Consider the following 23,506-nt stretch of genomic DNA (forward strand, 5'->3'; position numbering starts at 1 on the left):
CCGCTCCGCGGCGTGTGGGATCTTCCCGGACCGGGGCACAAACCCGTGTCCCCTGCATCGGCAGGCGGACTCTCAACCACTGTGCCACCAGGGAAGCCCTGAATGAATTTTTTTAAACTACGTGTAGTTTATAAAAGAAATCTAAAATACGGTAATAAAGGTTGAAACTAAAATGACAGAAAAGATATACCATATAATACTAGGTAACAAAATAAAGCAGATGCAGCTATATTAATATCAGAAAGTGCAGTCTTTCATAAAAAATAGTAAATATAAAAAGAGAGATACTTAAATATAAAAAATGGTATACCAGGGGGCTTCCCTGGTGGTGCAGTGGTTGAGAGTTTGCCTGCCGATGCAGGGGACACGGGTTCGTGCCCCGGTCCGGGAAGATCCCACATGCCACGGAGCGGCTGGGCCCGTGAGCCATGGCCGCTGACCCTGTGCGTCCGGAGGCTGTGCTCCACAACGGGAGAGGCCCGCGTACCGCAAAAAAAAAAAAAAAAAAAAGGTATACCAGGAAAGTAGAAATTTTATATGCTTATGTACCTAATAACAAACACTCAAAATATAGAGAACAAAAGTTAGCAGAAATAAAAAGAGAATTAAAATGCCCTTTGTCATGGTGGAATATTATAACACTTCTTTCAGTACCTGACTGAACAAGAAAATAAAATCTGTAAAGATAATGATAATATGAGCAATATGATAAACAAGATTGTCTTCAGTGATATATAGAGAATCTTGCATTTTATTTCCCAAAATTGACCAAATGTGGATCATACAGGAAAACTCAACAAATTTCAAAGAATTGAAATCATACAGAATATGTTCTCTTACAATAGCAGAATTCAGCTAGAAATTGATACAAAAAATGAAATTAAAAAATGATAAATAGAAAGTACTTAAGTTTTTGGAAAGTATGCTCTGTGCTTCTAATTAACTCGTTGGTCAGAGAATTCAAACTAAAAATAGGAAAAAAATGTTGAATTTAGTGATATTAGAGTACTACATATTGAAACGTATTAGGAGGTAAAGCCCCACTTAGAAATTTATATCATTATTATATGTTAGAAAAAATAAAGGCCAAAAATCAATGATCTAAGCATTATCTCAAGAAGCTAGGAAATAAAAGAGCAAATAAAACCTAGGGTATATAGAAAGAAGGCAAAAATGAAGCTAGCAGCAAAAATTAATAAGGTAAAAATATTTAAATAAACACACCATTGTAAAGCAATTATACCCCAATAAAGATGTTAAAAAAATAAAATAAATAAATAAAATGGAATATAAAATAAAAAAATATATATTTAAATAGAGTATAAACAAAGCTAAACGTTGGGTTTTTTTTAAAAATTAACTGATAATTCTTTGGTGGGTTGGTAAAGTTCAAAATAATGAGGCTATTTTGAGCACAATTTATGCTGATGAATTTGAAACTGTAGATGAAATGAGAAAATTCCTAGGAAAACACGTCTTAAACCATGTTAACCCAAGAAATTAAAAAGTGCCAATAATACTTCACATGAAAGAAATGGAATCATCAATTAAAAAATCTTTTCACAAAGAAAAATCCAGGGCCAGATGGCTTCACCTGTGAATTCTGTTATCGTTTAAGGGAGGAATTATACTATTAAAATTTCTAAAAGACAATTAAAATGAAGAAGCACTTCCCAAGTCATTTTATGAGATGTATTATTTTTCTATTGCTGTGTAACAAATTACCACAACCTAAGATGCTTAAAGCAACACACTTATTATCTCAGTTTCTGTGGGTCAGAAGTCTGAGGATAGCTTAGGTAGGTCCTCTGCTCAGAGTTTTAACTGGTTGCAATCAAGGTGTGGGCTAGGCGGCATTCTGATCTGGAGCTCCGGGTCTCCTTCTGAGATCACGTGATTATTTGTATATATGTCTATATATACATGTATGTGTGTGAGTGCTTGTGTGTATATGCACATATACACACATGTGTGTAATGATGGTTATGATCTCCATTACCTTTGTCATTCATATTCTCTTTAGTTAGAAGCAAATCACAAGCCCTGTGATGCTCAAAGGTACGCCCCATATTCATCCCTTCTATAAACCCCCTGCCCATGCTCAAAGGGAGGGGTTTATAGAATGGATGAACATGAGGGCCACTCTTAGGTCTGTCTGCTACATGAGGCCAAAAAGTCTTAAAGCAAGACCTGAAGTATTACCAAAATGTTAGTTAATTAAATGAAGCAATACATGAGTATATGACATCAGGACCTAGTTGGGTTCCAGAAATGCAAAGTTATTTTAACTTTCACAATTCAGTGAATGTAATTCTCTGTGTTAATTAATAGAGAAAAGAATTCTTATGATCATCTACACAGATGCAAACTAAATGTAGATAAAAATTCAGCATTTGTTTATAATGATATTTTTATATCATATAATGACCATGTAATGACTTAATATCATTACATATTAATGATATAATGATTATTTATCATGGTAAAATTTCAACATTCTAGAAATAGAATGAACTTTCTTATTAATTATTGAATGTCATTATTTTATTCAAATGTTTATTGAGCAACTAATATTTGCCAGGAACTCAGCTGTTTTCCCTGTTTATATACACTCATGAGAATGTCTTCCTTTAAAATACTGACAGCTCTCCATGCACATTCACTATACAGAGAAGATTACTCTACTTATCAAAGTACTTACACATCAAATGTACACACAAAGTACTCTACACTTACCATAATGTATAGCTGGGTTTATTTCTATTTAATAATAAATATTTTTCTCCCACCCTTCTATGTTTATTTCCTTCCTTTTTATTTAACCAAACAGTAGATCTTCCAGATCTTTCTATATTTAACAGCTGGAGATGTCTAACTTTCAAAATTCATTTAATATAATTACTCCCTTTTAATGGCTAGATCACACAAACTTACTTCTTGGCCAACCGTACGAAATTAATGAAATAAAAAATCTTTGAGGAAATGTGACTTTCACCCTAGTTTGATTTTTTTTAAAGTGTAAAGAAGATAGATTATAGAAGATAGAAATAAATTATGTGATATACTTTCCAGATTATAGAAGATAGAAATAAATTGTGTGATATACTTCCCAGATAATTTGGAGCATGAAAATTTTGTAACCTGTAATAGTTACACTCATTGTATAGAAAGATAACCAGCACCAGAATGAAGATTTAAAAAGTTATATTATTTTTGTTTCACTACTCTGTGCAGAACTTTAATTCTACAAACCAACCACCAAAATGCATACATAGTAAATGATAATTAGGTAGAGGTTTATATTAATATTCTTTTAAACTACTGATAAATGTCTGGAATTATGTTTATTTTATGGTTGTTAACATTGGGACTTAATATATCGCAGCCTAAAAAAGTTTCCAGTATAAAATAGTCTTTACCTGGTATTGTTTTTAGAGGATGTAACTAGTATTAAGCTAAAGAGTACAGTTGATATCTTGGATCATATGGTAAGACTCCCTTCCTTCCTTCCCTCCTTCCTTCCCCCCTTTAAAATTTTTACTTATGGATCTATTTCTTTCAAAGCACTAATCAACTCTTTACATTGGATTACATGGCAATCAGTCTTGATTTGCTTATCTAAACTAAATGATGTTGGATGCCATAAACAACACAGGAAGAATGCTGTGTCCTAGTCCTTAAGAAATGTAGTTCTAAAGTCGTCAAGGAATTAACTTACGTTCACATTTTCAGTGCTATTCAAACAATTTTAAATATTTATTTGGACATAAAGCAATTCCATTTTCAAGATATTGTAGTAAGAAAGGTTGCTGTAGATACTCAAAACGAAGTTTCATTTATATTAATGTTGAAGATGTGTCAAGAATTGAAATGTATTGCCAAAGTGTAACTCTAAAAATGCAGATTTTGCTGAAGTATATAAAGCTTTTATTTAACTATCATATCAAGCAGAGTATCCATAGCCACTCATCTAACTCTTTTATTATTTTCTATCAAGGTTAGATTTAATATGAATGACTGAGAAGGCAACTTTCTTTCCTTTTCTTAAGATGTTATTGCCTTCGGCAAGCTAGTTTTTATGGAAGCAACAAAAAAAATTTCCTTTTGCAGATCTATCAGAGAACTCTATAATCCTTACTCTCAGATTAACAGACTACAAGTTTTATATTTAGTTTTCTTGAACTTTAGATGTTTTTTCTCAACAGCTCATATAATACAAAGTGTTATTGCCTTATGTCTTCCCTTTTCCTTTCCATTATTTTCTCATATTTTATCATTAACACCCGTTTAGATTTACAGGTGTTTTTGTTCATTTTATTTTCTTCCTCACTTGTACTCTTTACTCCTCAAGTAATTTTGTTACTCTTCTCCATTTCTTAAATACTCCAGCTGTTTCTTGCTAGCTTCCTTTGAGTATGCATGATGACAAAGTTAAATTAAGAAATACTCCAAAAAAAAGAGAAATATCCTATGTTCTTAACTGATCATACAGAGCATGTGTGTGTACACACATACACATAAACACGTTACTATATAATGTTTTTTCTTACATTTATACATTTATATTTAGTATGTATATATGTATACATACACATATATGTAAACTTAAATACTCCACTGAAATTATACATGTTTGGCTGGTGTTGTGAAGGAAACAACAGGGGGCTATAATTAAGAATGGAAGACAAGGTCAAAGAAGTTCTCTCTGAGGAAGTGACTTCAAAAAGATGAATTACCTGACGAGTAGATGATGAATGATCTGGGAGAATGTAATAACATAAGGAGAGTAGTGGGTTAAATAGTGTTCCCCCCAAATTCATGTTTACCCAGAACCTTGGAATGTGACCTTATTTGGAAATATAGTCTTTATAGGTGTAATTAGTTTAGGATCTTGAGATGAAATCATACTGGATTTAAGGTGGGCTCTAAATCCAATGACTAGTGTTCTTATAAGAGGAGAGCACACAGAGAGACATGTAAAGGAGAATGTCATGTAAAAATGGAGACAGGGATTGGAATCATGCACCTATGTATCAAAGAATGACAAGGGTTGCTAACAATCACCAGAAACTGGGAGAGAGTCATGGAATAGATCCTCCCTCAGAGTTTCCAGAAAGAACCGAACCTGCCCAACTACTTGATTTCAGACTTCTGGCACCCAGAACTATCCAGTTCTGTTTTAAGCTACCAAGTTTTTGGTAATGTATTTTTTTATCTTTTTTTTTTTTTTTTTTTTTTTTTTTGCGGTACGTGGGCCTCTCACCGCTGTGGCCCCTCCGGTAATGTATTATAGCACCCTTAGGAAACTAAGACAGGAATTAAGAGTGACTAAAGTTTAGTAAGCTAAGGACAGAGTGCATTTTCTTGGAGTATTACATTTGATTGGAGTAAGAGAAAATAGCCAGATCATGTCGTGTCTTACAGAAGTGTGGATTTTATTTCAAGTGCTAAAGGAAGTCATAGGAGAGTTTATGTGAGAAAATTACATAGGATTTATGTGTTAAAATAATATGCTGGATGCTCTTAAGAACTGAGTAGAATAGGACAAGAATTGAAGCAAGGAGAACCTGGTAAGCGGGTCGGCTACTGTAGAAGTCCAGGTAAGAGATGGCGGGAGTTTGGTGTAGAGTCATGGCAACAGAGAAGTAAAGCAGGCTGAGATCTATTTTGAAGTTAGAACTGATGACTTGCTGATGGATTGAAAGTGCATGATGAGGAAAAATGTTAAATGCCTTCCTAAGTTTTGAGCTGAGCTACTGGGTAGATGTTCATGAAATTTACCAAAACAGAGAACACAAGGAAGATAAAAACTGGGGAGGAGTGAGAAAGGAGGATATTTTTAAACTTTTTATTTTATATTGGAGTATAGCTGATTAACGATGTTGTGGTAGTTTCAGGTGCACAGCAAAGTGACTCAGCCATACATATACATGTATCCACTCTCCCCCAAACTCCCCTCCCATTCAGACTGCCACGTAACATTGAGCAGAGGTTCCTGTGCTGTACAGTAGGTCCTTGTTGGTTATCCATTTTAAATATAGCAGTGAGTACATGTCGATCCCAAACTGCCTAATTTTCCCTTCCCCCCCACCCAGTAACCATAAGTTCATTCTCTAAGTCTGTGAGTCTGTTTCTGTTTTGTAAATAGGTTTATTTGCATCATTTCTTTTTAGATTCCGCATATAAGGGATATCATACGATACTTCTCTTTCTCTGTCTGACTTACTTCATTCAGTATGACAATCTCTAGGTCCATCCATGTTGCTGCAAATGGCATTATTTCATTCTTTTTAGTGGCTGAGTAATATTCCATTGTATATATGTACCACATCTTCTTTATCCATTCCTCTGTCGATGGACACTTAGGTGACTTCCATGTCTTGGCTATTGCAAACAGTGCTGCAATGAACATTGGGGTGCATGTATTCTTTCGGACCATGTTTTTCTCCAGATATATGCCCAGGAGTGCCATAAACAAAATGGAAAGACAACCCACAGAATGGGAGAAAATATTTGCAAACAATGTGACTGACAAGGGATTAATCTCCAAAATATACAAACAGCTCATACAGGTAAATATCAAAATAATAACCAACCCTCCCCCAAAAAATGGGCAGAAGAGACCTAAACAGACGTTTCTCCAAACAAGATATGTAGATGGCCAAGAGGCACATGAAAAGATGTTCAACATTGCTAATTATTAGAGAAATGCAAATCAAAACTGTAATGAGATATCACCTCACAGCAGTCGAAATGGCTATCATCAAAAAATCCACAAACAATAAATGCTGGAGAGGGTGTGGAGAGAAGGGAACCTTCCTACACTGCACTGTTGGTGGGAATGTAAATCGGTACAGCCACTATGGAGAACAGTATGGAGGTTCCTTAGAAAACTAAAAATAGAGCTACCATATGACCCTGCAGTCCCACTCCTGGGTGTATATCAGGAGGATGTTATTTAGCTTGACATATGTGAGTTCTTTACATGGATTGAGATTTAAATTTCAGGGACTCCAGTATGTAAATAATATTTAAAGGCATGGGAATAGTTAAGGTCATCTAGGGAGAGAGTGTAGAAAGAGAGAAGTCCAAGCCAACACTGAAGCTAATTAGAGGAAAATATGCAATATAGGACATTAAATAAGAAGCTTCCTGCTGGAAAATATATGAATGTTAATGAATGCTATGTTATAGAAAGAAACAGGTAAGTAGGAATTTTCCTCAGCAATACATTCAGAGTAAGTCTCTGGAATTTCTGTGTTTTTAGTCTTTATGCTACTTTTTACTATTTAAGACAGGATAAGGAATTACTGAAGCAAATTGCCAATGACATTTTTGTAAATCCACAAATCTAATTCACATTGCTTTTGATAGCTTCTACGAGTAATAAACTTCAATAGCATTTTGTCCTTAACTTCACAGCCAGTTCAAATAGTAAACTTTAAAATGTTTATATGTAAAATCCAACTGAAAAGAAAGGTGGATGCAAACATATAGCCCATCCAAAGTTTGGTTCATCAATATGGTAGAACTGGTCTTTTACAGTCAGTCCATTTTTACACTTATATACTGTAGAACTGGAATTGACCTTACAAACTGTATGGCTGTATACCTTTACAAATAAGGGAATCAAGATTCAGAAAGACAAATAACCTTCCGGTGGTGGTCATATCTTGTTAGTGGCAGAAGTGGAACTAAGATCACTGGTTTTCTTTTGGCTGGTCAAAGCTGCAACTGTGGAAACCCCTCTTTGGAATTAATCACAAGGGGATGCTGTCTTTAAAAGGCAATATTAGGTTTTAGTTTCATTGAGGGAAAGAACAAAAGAGAGAATATTTATTAAATACTGTGATTATATGAGATAGAAATAAAGTCTTAAGAAATGACCCTAGGGTTTAATCCCAATTTTATCACTTTAATAAGTGCTTTGATTTTAGACCAGCTACTTATTCTCACAGAGCATCAGTTTTCTCATCTGTAAAACTAAACCCGCATTTCATTGTTTTGTGAGGATTTATCGTAATCCTTTAGTAACTATAATTAAGATTCTGAGCCTCTTGTAGCCTTCAGACATAACACCATTAAAGTAACACAATTTTGAATCATCACCTTGGAAGCTGGCCTTGATAGGAAGAGTCAAGTAGAGGGAAGAGGGAGAAAATAATGAAAAAAGAGAGAAAAAATAGCATTTTTACGTTTTAGTCATGTACATACAACATTGATACATTGACATTGTATCATGTACATGCTGGGAGATTTGTCTAAGTATTCCTGTAACACCCTCAACTTTCAGAAGACTCTGCATGCCTGTGCTACAAAATAGGTGGGGGGGAAATTTCTCTTTGCATTCTTGGGCCCTCCCTAGCAATAGACTACTGTAGCTTGTTATACATTGTGAAGAGCCAGGAAAAGGGAGACTGGGAGTTCATAGTTCGACTCCTCCAGCCTTAGTGTTAAGCTGGTTCTGTGCATCAAGCCTCAGGACAGGGTCTTTCTCTACTTCCCTGGACCTTCCCTAGTGGTCTAGAGTTTTCTACCCTCCCTCCAAGGCAGCTGACCTCTGTCTCAAATCAGTAAGTGTTTCCACAAGCTAGTCTCCTGCCCTTCCCCCATGGCAATGGACCTCTTTTTTATATCATTGCAAAGTCCTAGAATTAGGTCGGTTTCTTCCTCCTCTCCCAATGGCAGATGTTTTTTTTCCTACTGGCCATGATGGTTAGAGGAGGTGGATTTCTATTCCACTCCCAGTGGCAGCTGACCTTGTCCTGGGAACAAGGAGTGAGAGGATTCTCTGTGCCCTCCCTAGTGGCAGCCAACTTCTGCCTGGGACTTAGGGCAGGATTTCCCTTCCTTTCTTTTGCAGACAGATGACTCTTCTTATCAAAGCAGGACAAGAAAGATGTTAGATGCTAAAAGGGTTCTCGCCCTTTCCTCAGTGGCAGACACCTTTTTCTGTTTTTATGCCTATCCCCAAACAGCAGTTGAGCCCATCTTATAAAAAACCGATGGTGGAGCTGGTGCAGGAATTCTGATCTCTCATGATAGCCCACACTAGGCTTTTAAGAATTTGTTAAAATGTGAGTTTATTTCTTCTCACCTACTTCTATGACTGCTTTTACTTGTCTCAACAGTTTGAGCATCCTGTGTTTCCTCAGAGGGTCTTGCCAACCTTGAGTATTTGATTTATCTGGTTGCCTTGCATCCTCAGCTCTCTGATTTTTAAAGGAAAAATTATGATGTTTTTAGATCACCTTTTTTTTTTCTCATTGTTAGCATAGGAGCAATGTTCTCTTAACACTTTCTGTTATCCTAAGTGGAAGTAGAACTCCTCACCTGATTTATTTTATTTTTTTATTTTTAAATTTAAATATTATTTTATTTTATTTTATTTTATTTTGTCCACGCTGTGCGGTATGTGGGATCTTAGTGCGGCATGCGGGATCTTAGTTCCCCGACCAGGGATCGAACCCGTGCCCCCTGCAGTGGAATCTCGGAGTCTTAACCACTGGACTGCCAGGGAAGTCTCTCACCCAATTTTTTTTTATCCACTATTAGAATTTATTATTCTTCCTTTGGTTGGTTACTAGGTAAGCTCTTTACCTAGTACTGATGAGTGATGTGAACAAATAATATAAAATTTTGAACATTATCATGGGCCTTAGAAGGTGAGAAGTAATACTCTGAGAGACTTGAGGGAACTAAGGGCACTGAAGAAATAGCAAATTCAAACTTTTTACCTCATACTCAAGAAATGAGATTCTTGAAAGAAATGGTGAATAAAAAAAAACCACAGTCATTATTCATTCTCTGCTTTATATCTTTCCTTCTTTTTCTATTTTTTCTCCCCCCCCCTTTTTGCTTTCCCCCCACCTTCCCCAATAGCTGAATTCTAGTTAATAAAATGTGCTTAATGTATGACTTCTTTGTACTTGGCTTGATATTTAAGATTTTCTAGACACTGTTTCCATGCTATATTGTAGCTTCCCTCTATATCCAGAGAAGAACTTCTGTTCCAGACAAACTTATATTCTTATTATCTTTCCCTCCATGTTTTTGCTTATGTATAAAATGCATTTTCCCATTCATGTCCTAACTCTTAATTTTTAAAACATCTAAATTCTCAGTAACTGAATTGCTACCACCACAACTTATTTGTACATTTAACATTTTTCAAATAAAAATCTGACTTTAATCCAATGTGAAATAAAATGATCAGTAAAAATAAATTTTAAGTAACAAATGCATTTTCACTGCTCATTTGATCATTTACAATATGCTGAAGCCTGTACTATATCTTTGCGCAGTATACAAATATAGAACAAAACTACTTTCTGTTGGAATTTTTAAATAAAGAGCACCACCTTGTGGGAATATATGCTTATATGTAATGGAAGACAGGAATAATAAGTCATTTAAAAAATAGTGCTTATAATTTATACTATACTAAATTATTAGCATAGAAATAAAACCTCATGCTTTTTCCTAAGGAAAATTAAAAGATGGAAAGATGGAATTAGAAAAATTTTATTATGCAATCATACATCAATTTTTTTCATATTTAATGAATCAATAAAAATCTTCTGTAAAATTATAACTACTAATGATTCCTTTTATAGGAACATTATTTTAGAACTAGTTTTTAGCATAACATAATAAATAGCATTATAAGGAACTATTAAGATGACCTGACCCCCAAAAAGCCTTTCATTAAAAGTAGGGAAACCAGAATTGAGGGAGTGAATTTAGTGTGTCCACAAACTTATGTATAACCAGTAGAGGGCTAGACGTGGTCACGAAAACATCATTCCTGTTTGCCTGACTGGTTTTGATCAATTGTCAGACATTAGAATATAGTAATAGTTCATTGACCAGTACTGGGGAATCCTTCATTGATCTGTACCGGGAAATAGATTACTTAACAAAAGCGAATTTTGTTATCATAATTTTAAAAATACATACCATATAATATACTATTGTCTACTTAAAAATAGTACTCATTTTTCTAGAATCTTTCTGTGGCACATTATCCCTGTTTTTCTAACAATAGATAATTAATGCATCTAGTATTTAATGGAATTTAAGTTGTAAAAAACTTAACATATATTATGGATTAGATTGATACTGGTTCTTTTAGAGCTTCCACGTTTGACATTATTTCATCTCAACTTACTTTCAAAGGTTGGACTAAAGTTTGGTAATATTCCTCTTGCAATAGGGAGCCCAGAGCTGGAAAGTATTTCCTCCTCCCAAATATAAAAAGAACACAGGTTTCATCATCTTACAAAATCAAACATTGTACTTATGCTTTGGGATTCCAAATCACCTTACTACTTTTTGGTAACAAGTCATATCACTCTTCTATGCTGAAATTGTGGAAGAATAAAATCCATTCTGGTTTTTGTTCTTTTAATGGTTTATTTTTCAAACATGGGATTTTCTTAAGCCAGGTTTTCCCCACCCTGTTCTAACATGTTTGAGTTGGGCAATTATTTCTAATGAAACTAAGCATCTGACTTTCATTCTTTCAGTTTGTTAGAATCTTTATATATCCTGATTCTGTTCTTTGCTCCTTATTTCTGTAACTTTGAGTGATAAATATAATCTGTAAATGTGCCTTTGTGTCTTCATATACAGCAACAGCGAACTATAAAGGTTCAGTTACAAAAACTTGAGTCTTGCTAATGGTGACCAACATTCAGGTGACTCACAATCCAGTTATTCATTCTGATAAGAAACCATCTCACCATCATATCGTCTAGCCTACATGCCCTTATCTTTTCTCCAAAAGCCTCAACTCAGACAATCAAACCCACCAGGATTATTGGACTATAGCAATATTTCTCTCTCTATTCTTATAACCAATTGTAATTCAAATAAATAATTTTACTTGTAGCTGTTTTCATTCATAATTTATTACATCTAATTAAAGTATGACTCTGAAGAACTACTAGTCACAGATTTATTGGATTTTGCATGATTTCAGACATCATTATACAGGGTACTGCATGGTAGCTTTAGGACAGAAGTCTGTAAAGGTATTTTCGTAGTTGAGAGGTCTTTGGTGTTTTTCTTTTAGTGTTTACATGAGCCAGGTGTGTTCAATAGACAGCAGTGACAGATGTTTCAAGATAGAGAGCAGAGCATGAGAAGTCTCTTGAGACTTTGATTCAGAACTCATACAACCTCATTTCTGGAGCATTCTGTGGTCCTTAGTATATCGCGTGCCAGTCCAGATTCAAGGAGGAGGTAACTGTAACTCCACTTGTTAGTGGGTGGATCTGCAAAAAAATTGTGGTCACTTTTGTAATCTACCACAACCAGACTTGTAGCCATGGAATTGGAAAAGGTACTCTTTTTGGGTTCCTGGACCACATTCCAATGTGCATGTGTGTGTGGGGGGAATGTCTGATAATTTAATTCAGTTCTGACACTATCTATCCAGAGATAGCATCAGATTCCACAGGTTGAGGGCTCAGTCACATAAGCCCCCACCCCCCACACCAGATACACACACACACACACACACACACACTCTTACACATTTTCAGACACCAGTCAGTTGTAAGCTCTGGCTAAATAACCTGTGCTTCTGACCAATAGGCTATAGATTGGAGGTTCCAACAGCTCCCTCTTTGAGTTTAATTAATTTGATAGAGTGGCTCAGCAAACCTGTTTACTCACTAGATTACTATTTATTATAAAAAGCTATAACTCAGGAACAACCACATGGAATAGATGCATAGGGCAAAGCGTGAAGAAATGGTGAAGAGTTTCCATGCCCTCTCCAGGTACACCACTTTCCCTGAATCTCCACTTGTTCACCAACTGGGGAGCTCTCCAAACTGTGTCCTTTTGGGTTTTCATGGAGGCTTTATTACATAGTCATGATTGATTAACTGCTTGACCATTGGTGACTGAACTCAATGTCCAATCCCCTCACCCCTCCCTGGAGGTCAGTGGGTGGGATTGAAAATTCAGATCCTCTAATTACTTGGTTGGTTCCACTGGCAGCCAACCCCCTTTCTTAGGAGCTATCCAAAAGTCACCTCATTAACATAACACTTTATCACTCTCCACACTTAGGAAATTACATGGGTGTTGGGAGCTGTGAGCGAGGAATCACACAAAGACCAAATGTATATGAGTAATATAATTTGGTCATCTGAATGACCAAATATATATATATATATTTTTTTCACAGTATCACCATACACACTGTGAGACAATAATCAATGGGACCTGGAATCAGAGAAACAATTGAAGAAGGGAGAAAAGTCAAATTAAATCATTTGACTTAAGAGACTTTGTAAATGAGAAGCAACATAATTTACGTGCTTAAAGATTTACAGTAAAGTTGACTTGGATTAAAAGTCTGTTCAATTTTCTCACTAATTCCCTTCCCTAAAAACTGACCTTAGACATGTCATTTATTTTCTGTAAGTTCTGATTTGTTTCTTCATTTGCAAAAAACTGGAAATGATAATAGCTACTTCATTAGGTGATTGGTTGGATTAAATGAAATCATGAAAATAAAGTGCATAACTATGCTTGATAGAGTAAGGGCTCAAAAAATGTCATTAGTATATTATTTGTAGAATTAATAATTTCCTTAGTAGTATTATGAATAGTGTCCTGATTACAACAAAACACATATCAGAAAGAAAACTCATTTGAAAGTAATCTGTTTTGGACAAGGTGTGATTGTATTGTCAATGGAAATAGTTGCTGAGGCGTTGAAAATTTAAAACTGGGGTTTTAGACGGAAATCACAGATAGAAATGTCCATATAGAGATGACATTTGAAACCTTGGCAATGAAGGAAATTTGGAGCAGAGATCTGTACAAGAAAAAGAACAGGCAGCCAAAACTAAATATTTAGGAATTTAGAAGATTAGATTATGATTAATTTGGCAAGTTTGATCAAATATATAGGATAAGATGGTATTTTTGTTGTCGTTTGCTTTCCTGGCACTAATTTTTGCTCATCATGTTTCCAATCATTGGCATTGTCACCAACTGTTAGAATCCTTTTCCTCTGTAAGGACATTTCATACATCCCCAGCTTTCCATGCTTAATGATCTCAGCCTGAAGCATAGTGTAGGTGAATAATAATAGCTCAAGAAATATTTTAATTTAATAAAAGAGAAGACGTAAGGTTCATAATATAAATAAGATTCCACAAATGTTATGTAGTCCTTCATATTGCATAAACATTCAATTTAAATGTATCTAACCATATATATTTGTATGTAATCATGTTCACATTCAAGGATCATCTATCATATCTAAGTTTCCCCTAAACTCAAAACTCAAGTATTTATTTAAAAAAAAAAAAAAGTTATTCCTGGTAGTTGAGTATAAAATTAACAGTACCAGGTACAAATGGTAGTAACTAATTGCAGTTGATATAGGAAAACATGGAATCATCTGGTTCTTTCAAAAACAACCTTACATTCATTTTATTAATGGCTCAACATAGGGCAGAATATTGTCCAGATTATGAACAATTTTGGACTCCTATATAGCTATTATAATCTTAGTGTGAACTCTTTTTTTAATTGAAATCTAGTTGATTTACAATGTTGTGTTAGTTCAGGTGTACAGCAAAGTGATTCAGTTATACATATATATATTATTTTTCAGATTCTTGTCCATTATATGTTATTACAAGTGTGAACTCTTTAGTGAAATATTATGACAGCTTCCAGTTCTATATAATAGACATTTACTGAGCATATATTCTCAGGATGATGTGAAGAATGTTCTTCTTTATCAATTAAGAAAACATTTATAACCTTTGTGTGAAACACATATATTAACTTTCTTAGTTTAAATCCAGAAATATTTTCCAGTATTAGTAAAACCTGTTGTGACTGCATAATGTATTATATTTTATTGCTGACTTTAGGAAAACTAAATTTTTCAACTGAGTAGACATTCTTTATAAGTGTGGTTAGGGGGAAAGTGTGTGTTTGAGTCGTGCTAGATGTGGGAAGGGATGTAGGTGGTTGTGTTTTATTTTTCTAGGCTGTAGGCGGTATGTTGATATGTCGGAGATATTTCAAGACTCAGGAGTGAATGTTCTATTGTAGTTTCTATTTTCTTTTGTCAGAGATCTGCTGAATGTTGTTTTTGTTGCAGGTGGTATTTGGAAATTTGATCCAGAAAAACATGTTTTAAGAGACAAAAAGTGGGGGAAAATTGATACCAGTCAAACCTACTCCTACACTACTCATCTGGTAGTTGTTATTGCTTTTGTAGTTTTATTTTGTTTCCTCATGAGGCACATAGTGATGAACAAGATTGTTGGCTTTCCTATTTGACACACTAAGGGCTTTGACAATTCCCTTGCTAATAAGTACTTCCTTCAAAAGAGAGAAGAGAAAAGCCACAGGAAACTAGGGAAGAAATATGGGAAGGAGTCTCCAAAATATATTGAAGTGGGGAAGAAAATTTAAGACAATAAAAAGGAAGAATTGGAACTGCAGCAGTTTTCATCTCACCATATTAAATATGGAGCTCTAAGAAATCTTTGCATAGAGACCCCACATTTATAAAATGATTATCATCCTGGATAGATCATATGTGGGTGAAATCAATTAGACAAACATTGCTCCAAGACCCATCCTCAGCTCTCTACTTGTCTCTCCCCATAAAATCATCCAAACTTGTGACTCCAAGTATAGCTTTAAAAATTATCTATCTCTATAAAGATAAATTTCTCTCAACATGTGCTATTTACTACTTATTATTGATTACTTGTGTTTTTCCTGAGTTCTAGATCCACTTTACAACTTGCATGTCACAAACACCTCAAGTACAAATCCAGTATTGCCATCATTTTTTCCTCCTATATTTTATATTTCAGTAAATGGTTCTACCACCAAGTCAAGTGCTTCAGTCCAACACTTAAATATCATTCTTGAATCTTTCTTTTTCCTGAACTACTCTTTCATCACCAACTTCCACCAATGTACTCTCCAATTTCCATCAATTAAATCTTTAAAATACATCTCAAACCCAAACATTCCCTTTTCACTGTTAGAACCCTGGTCCCAATCACTGCTATCTCTCAACTGGACCTCTGCAACAGCCTCCTAATTAGATTCCTTACACACAGCTTCACTCCCTCAAATTGTTCTCTAACTTTTATAGTAAGTGGCTCTGTGACATGTAAATCTGATCACAGCATAGCGGCAATGGAATACAGGAAGAAGTGAGGTGGATCACTGGAGATGGTAGTCAAATACTTAAATTCTTATAGCTGGGCTTTAGAAAATCAGGCAGTCACTGACGATGAAAGATCAAGCCTTGCCGTATGAGCATGGGTGTCAGAGACAAACTAACGGAGGCAAGGACACTGAAAAGCCTAAAAAATCAGGTTGTTGAATGAATTTCCTGTCATTTTTCAAGCCATTAAGAATGGCAATAGGAATAGGTTGAGAACCTGGACTTCTGCCCCTACCTGGAATTAATGAGACAGCAAGCACTTCACCCACTGGAGTAGTCAATGGAGGCTTGCTAAAACATAAAATTTAAATAAGATTCAGGATTCATAACATAATACCCAAAATGTCCAGGTTTCAATAGGAAATTACTAGCATAGCAAGAATGAGGCAGAGTTCAAACTGAATGAGAAATGACAATCAACAGACATCAATCCTAAGATGGCACAATTGTTAGAATTATCTGTAAAGGATTTTAAAGCAGCCATCGTTAAAATGCTTCAATGAGAAACTATAAACATGCTTGAAAAAAATAAAGTCTCAGCAAAGAAATACAAAGTTTCTTCAAAGTAGTAGAGGATATAAATGGAACCAAATGGAAATTTTAGACTTGAAAAGTACAATAACAAAAATAAAAACTCAATGGCTGGGCTCAACAGCAGAATGGAGAAGGCAGAGGAAAGAATCACAGAATTTGGAGATTTAAAAGAAATAGAAATCACCTAATCTGAAAAAAAGAATAAATTGAAAAACAACATAGTCTCACACACATATGGAACTGAAACCAAATCTCTATCATTCATGTCAATGAAGTCTAAAAAAGAAAAGAGAAAGAAGGTGGGCTGGAAACGTCTTCTAAGAAATATTAGCTGAAAATTCCCCATTTTCCCATTCTAGTCAAATTTCTGAAAACAAATACAAAGAAAAAATCTTGAAAGCAGCCAGAGAGAAATGACATGTTATCTATAGGAAAAAATCAATTCAGATGATAGTGGAATTTCATCAAAAACCTTAGATGTCAGAAGAAAGTGGTGTAGTATTTTTTTTTGAATGCTGAAAGATAAGATCTGTCAACACAATCTTATATCCAGTGAAAATACCCTTTAAAAATGCAAGGGATAATCAAGCAATTCTCAGATGAGAGCAAAGTAAGAGAATTTGGCACCCATAGACCTACTCTAAAAGAATGTCTAAAGGAAATTCTCTAAACAGAAAGGAAATAATAAAAGAAGGAAACTTGGAACATCAGGAAAGAAGAAAAAACATGGAAGGCGGATAAATATCCTTTCCTTCATCTCTTGAGTTTTCAAAATTATGTTTGATGGATGGAATAAAATTATTACACTGTCTAATGTTCTCAAAACTAATTATGATGACCGGTAATGTTTATGAAAATTGTATTATAATGTACAGCAAGTTCCTTAAAGGAAAAATACTTCACTTTTCTCCATAAGAGGGCAGTGCAAGAGCCTCTGGGGGCTCTTGTTTTAACTGTGGAGAATTAACGTGTAAGACATGAAAATGACTCAATTTCAAAAAGTTATTAAACAGCTTTCCCTGCTCTAGGGAACAGCCAAGTTTCATTTGGATTGGGCCACTTCATCAAGTCACCTGAAGACCAGAAATATTCCCTTTGCTCTAAAGAATACAAAATGAAAGCTTAAACATTTTTTCATTCCATGAAAGAAGCTTATAGAAATCATTCTGGCTATGAAAAATGGGAATAGTTAGCTGCAGCAGGAACATTCAAAGAAAGAATAGAGACTTTTTGCCTTATACATAATTTTAAACCCTTAACTATAAAATTCATATTGCAAGCTACAAAACGATGCCAACCTTCAAACCAACAATTTATGTAGAGCAGCTCATGAGAACAAAACCCACTATTAAAAAGATTACAGACATTTCTAGAAATGAAAAAAGCTCCAACTTCTACTTGCATTCATACTTGGTGTGGCAGGGCACAAAAACTGCTTTACTGAAAAAAACAAATGGTAACATTTTACTTATATTCCAAGCCATTCCAAAGTGAATACCAGCTTACCACAGAGAGTACCTATAAATAGATTTTTTACTTCCAAGTTTTGCTAAAGAGTCCAACAGAGTTTTAAGTACCTGGTTCTCTCATTTTTGGCATATATTTTCCTGTGATCCCAGTAAAAATAGAAACAATCCCTCTATTACCCCCCAAAAAACACACAGCCCCAAAACAAAAATAAAATTACCTTACATATCATCATAATAAGGGATTATGGCTAATTTTACACTCTCCTATCTTGTTTAATAGTTTCCATTGTCTCATTATCTTTTTCTATTTAATTATACAGTTTTGATCTGTATAAATGTGTGACCTTTAGTTTATTAAGATTTCTTTCCTTTGATCATAAAATTCCTCCTGCCTGAAATGCTGTATTACTATATCTACCGTACTCTTCTCTATTGGCCAGTTCCTTTTTAGCTTTCAAGAACAAATTCAAAAGTCACCTCCTCTGGGAAATCTCTGCAAGTATTTTCTTGCTGTCCTTCAAGAAAAAAAAAAAAATGAAGAAGAAGAAGAAGAAGAAGAAAAAAAACCCATCCTAACCTAACCATGACTACAGCACTAGTTCTTTTAGCTGAGTACCTAGGTGACCGTGCATCACATTGTATTAGAATTGTTTGCATATCTGCTTTCCACAAGGTTGTCAAAAACTGGAAGGTGAGGACAATGAGAAACTTTTCACCAAATCTCCTGTACCTGGCCCAGTACCCAGCACAGGACTCCATTGTCTGGTTTAGTAAATATTTCCTGTATTTTCTGTTAATGAATACTTTCGAGAGTTGTATTTTGATAAGAAGTCTACATTAGCACCATGTAAAACACCTGTAGACAAATATATGATATCGCTTATATGTGGAATCTAAAAAAAAAGATACAAATGAACCTATTTACAAAACAGAAATAGACCCACAGACAGAAAACAAACTTATGGTTACCAAAGGGGACATGTGGGGGAGGGATAAATGAGGAGTTTGGGATTCACATATACACACTATTATATATAAAACAGATAACAAGAACCTACTATATAGCACAAGGAACTATACTCAATATTTTGTAGTAACCTCTAAGGTTACTACAAAGAATCTGAAAAAGATATTTATATATACATATATATATATACATATATATATGTATATATATATATAGCTGAATCACTGTGTTGTACACCTAAAACTAACTCAACACTGTAAATCAACTATACTTCAATTTTTAAAAAAAACATGTAAAAATGATTCTAAGAATGCTAGTCATATATATGTGAATAAGGACTGTGTTATTTCATTGAAGAAAAATGTGCTCACCACACTGGCGTATGCAGTATATTATGTAAAGGCACATGTATTAAAGGTATTTTCTAGGAGAAAAAGAAATATATTATAGAACACCTACTTCTCGTACATTTTAATGGTTTACAACACTAGAAACATATGGCCTAAATGAACATAGTGTGTGTCCCTAATAATGGACACAACTATTATTCACTCAGTATATATTTGACTCATCCTTGACTTAACATTGCTGATACATATTTTTTAATTATTTTTTTTTTTGCGGTACGCGGGCCTCTCACTGTCGCGGCCTCTCCCGTTGCGGAGCACAGGCTCCGGACGCGCAGGCTCAGCGGCTATGGCTCACGGGCCCACCCGCTCCGCGGCATGTGGGATCTTCCCGGACCGGGGCACGAACCCGTGTCCCCTGCATCGGCAGGCGGACTGTCAACCACTGCGCCACCAGGGAAGCCCAACATTGCTGATATTTATAATTAAAATGTACTGAGTAGTTAGTTATCCTGTACCGGATAATGTGCCAAATCCCTAAGGCATTATGTCATGTCATTAAGTCATGTTTCTAACTTATGAGTTAAGTACTATGATTACTACGGTTTTACATGTGAAGAGGGTTGTTGGAACATTGTAACTAGAACAGGTGAGAGCCAGAAATGGATATCAGATCTGTCAGGAATGAAGTCTTTGCCACTGAACACACTTCTACACTGCTTAAATGTTTAGGAGCCGTCGTAATGCAGTATTGGAATGAAAGTGTGGAAGCGTAAACACTGAATAGTAGACATTGTGGTAATTATGTTGTAACTTGGCTGAGATGATATCTTTCAAATTAAAATTCAACAATTCACGAGGTAGATATTCTGTACTTATCACCAGAAAAATGTTGAAAAAGAATGAAAAACAATTTTTTTTTTAATTTTTTAAAATTTTTTTATTTTTGCGTTACGAGGGCCTCTCACTGCTGTGGCCTCTCCCGTTGCAGAGCACGAGCTCCGGATGCGCAGGCTCAGCGGCCATGGCTCACGGGCCCAGCTGCTCTGTGGCATGTGGGATGTAGGATCTTCCCAGACCGGGGCATGAACCCGTGTCCCCTGCATCGGCAGGCAGACTCTCAACCACTGCGCCACCAGGGAAGCCCCTGAAAAACAATTTTGAATTTTGCCTTTTGCTTCTGTCTTTTTATATAACAATTTTATAATTTCATACAACATTATCATTTGTTTTCCCTTCATTTTAACATACCATTGACCTTTGGATTGGGTGAGGTAGAGGATTATTTTATTGTGTGTGTGTGTGTATGCATACATGCATACACACACACACACACACACACACACCACATCTTCTTTATCCATTTACCTGTTGATGGACACTTAGTTTGTGTCCATATCTTTTTTTTGATATTGAATTGTATGAGCTGTTGATATATTTTGGATATTTACCCCTTATGGGTTATATTATTTGTAAATATTTTCTCCCATTCAGTAGGTTGTCTTTTTGTATTGTCCATGGTTTCCTTTGCTGTGCAAAAGCTTTTAAGTTTAATTAGGTCCCATTTGTTTATTTTTACTTTTATTTCTTTTGTCTTAGGAGACAGATCCAAAAAAACATTGCTATGATTTACGTCAAAGAGTGTTCTGCTTATGTTCTTTTCTAGGAGCTTTAAACGTACTAGAGATTAATCAGCTTTTTTTTTAAATCTTTACATCTAAAAAAAATTTTTTTAATGATGCATAGGTTTAAAATCTATCGTTAAATCATATATTAAAGCTCATTCAATGAATATACATTTTATTGGTGTAATCGATACATTATAAAATCACTATATATAAATATATCTCCTCAGATCTATGTTATATAAATATTTACAAAGCTTATATGATCTAATTTATGTCCATTTCTGATCCTGATATTAGCCACAGAGCTTGTTTTACCTTTCTTCTTGGCATATATCCCTTCTGGAAGAGGTAGAAAAGTCAACTAATTTAGTTTACCCAGGGGAGCCTGCTCAGCCTCCCTTTGCCTGTGGTCCTTTTCCTCCATTCTGTTGGCTCTGGGCCACACCTTGCTATTCTAGCACTGAGAACAACAGGAGACTGTAAACACTGTGTGTCATTGAATCCCTTTGCTCTGAAAAGAACTATCTCTGAAGCCTGCAAATGGGATCAGGAGGCAGCAGCTTCAAAAAATGAGAACTCAATAGATATTTTGCCTTGCATTCTAGAAGTCAAGTGGAGAAAGTAAGAACAAGAACAGAACTGTTGATTGCTAGTTTCTTCTTGTTAATGGGATATAGTCACATCTGAAATAGGTGTTAGTCAAGATTATCTGGCTCAAATTTCTCTCTTTACCAATCAGGAAACTGAGGCCGAGAAAGCTTAAATAGCCAGCCCAGGATCAATACGTATTTAACAGCTTAAGTGCCTGATAGCTTAGTGGTATTATTTTAAGCTGTCTTTGAGAATAAAAGTGCTTTACTAAGTATGTTAGATAACCAAGAAGAAATTCTTTTTAATACCAGTAGTAGTACTTTTCTAATACTAATCTTAGATATTACTATTATATTCTAAAATTTCTTCCTTCTGAAAATTATATTAAAGATAGAACTAAAACTTTATTTTATGAAATTAAACCATTAGCTTTATGGATCAATGAATTTTCATGGTTTAAAACTAATAAATAACCATATCAAACCTTCTTTTACTTATTATATTTCTTGAATAATTTTATTGCAGCCAATAGTGAATTTTCAGAAATCAATATTTTGCTTATAATTCAAATTGAAGAATATTCATGGGTATTTTATCATTAAATGTTATAAAATGAATATTCAGATATTAATAAAACCTCAAGGCATTTACCAGATAGAACGAAACAAAATATATGTAGCATTTTCGTTTTATTGTTCGTAGCATCATATATGGCCACAAGAGGGCAATCTATGAAAATAATTGAAATTCCAAGGACCACCTCAACAGCATTTAATGTGTGGATGTTGTAAGTTATCCTTGATTATGAATTTAGTATTATTGTCAGAATATATAAAAGGGTACCATTTTAACTATATAGTATTTAATTTTGTTTCAAACTTGGAAATGAAGACAAATTAAGCTACATATTTTCCTTTAGGTTGTGATGTTTACAGATATGCAATTGATACATCCCATGTGTGACACCAGAATAAGATTACACCGTTCTCGTAATGATATAGTGGAAAAACAGTTGTAATGAACAGCCAGTACCGTCCTAGGAGAGTGACCGTCTTTCAGTGATCAAAATGACTAATTTTTAAAGATTGTCAAGGATTTTGGTGACCCTTGCCTAATCACTGATAATCTGTTTTCAAGCACATCATAGAGCACACCTAAGGCAAAAAAGGATCCCTTATAGATTAAGATCTATTTTGAGAGGTAAAAGTGGATTGATTAGTATTGTCTGTATCCCTATGACTCAAGGTAACGTAGCATAAAATGGGTACTTTCTTTACTAGGATCAAAGAGGAAAAAAGGGTTTAGAGATTAAAGAAAGATTTGGTATACTGAGTACTTCAAAAATCTCTGCCCATGCTAACCTCCCACCCAACAAATTCCCAAAATAACACACATCATTCAAAATGTATGCTTTTGTTCGCAGGGAAATAATGCAACAGAGTTTCCCAATTGAATTTCTGGAAGCAGGTGTCCCTTATGATAGCATCACCTTAATTCCTGCCAAGAACATAATGTTCAGAACACAATTCCAGTTTTATTTATTTCATTATTGTTTGCAGTACTCTGCCCATTCTACCAGACATACTGCAGGGCGACTCAAACAGCTTGGCAGAATTTCTATTTATATCCAACATTGTGTCTATTTGGTTACATGCCTTAATTTTTAAGAGTATGTGGTTTTTTTAATTTAATAAAGTTGTAATAATAATACTGGATTAAATATTTTCTGGAATTATATT

General features: G+C 34.8%; 1 protein-coding gene across 14 annotated transcripts in view; it reads left to right on the forward strand.

Moving 5' to 3' along the window:
- The window catches only part of PPFIA2 (PTPRF interacting protein alpha 2), a 475,760-nt gene that overhangs the window by 98,774 nt on the left and 353,480 nt on the right, over positions 1–23,506 (forward strand). The gene's annotated exons all lie outside the window — the stretch shown is intronic.

This window comes from Globicephala melas, chromosome 10 (assembly GCF_963455315.2).
Source record: "Globicephala melas chromosome 10, mGloMel1.2, whole genome shotgun sequence".
Lineage (NCBI taxonomy): Eukaryota > Metazoa > Chordata > Mammalia > Artiodactyla > Delphinidae > Globicephala > Globicephala melas.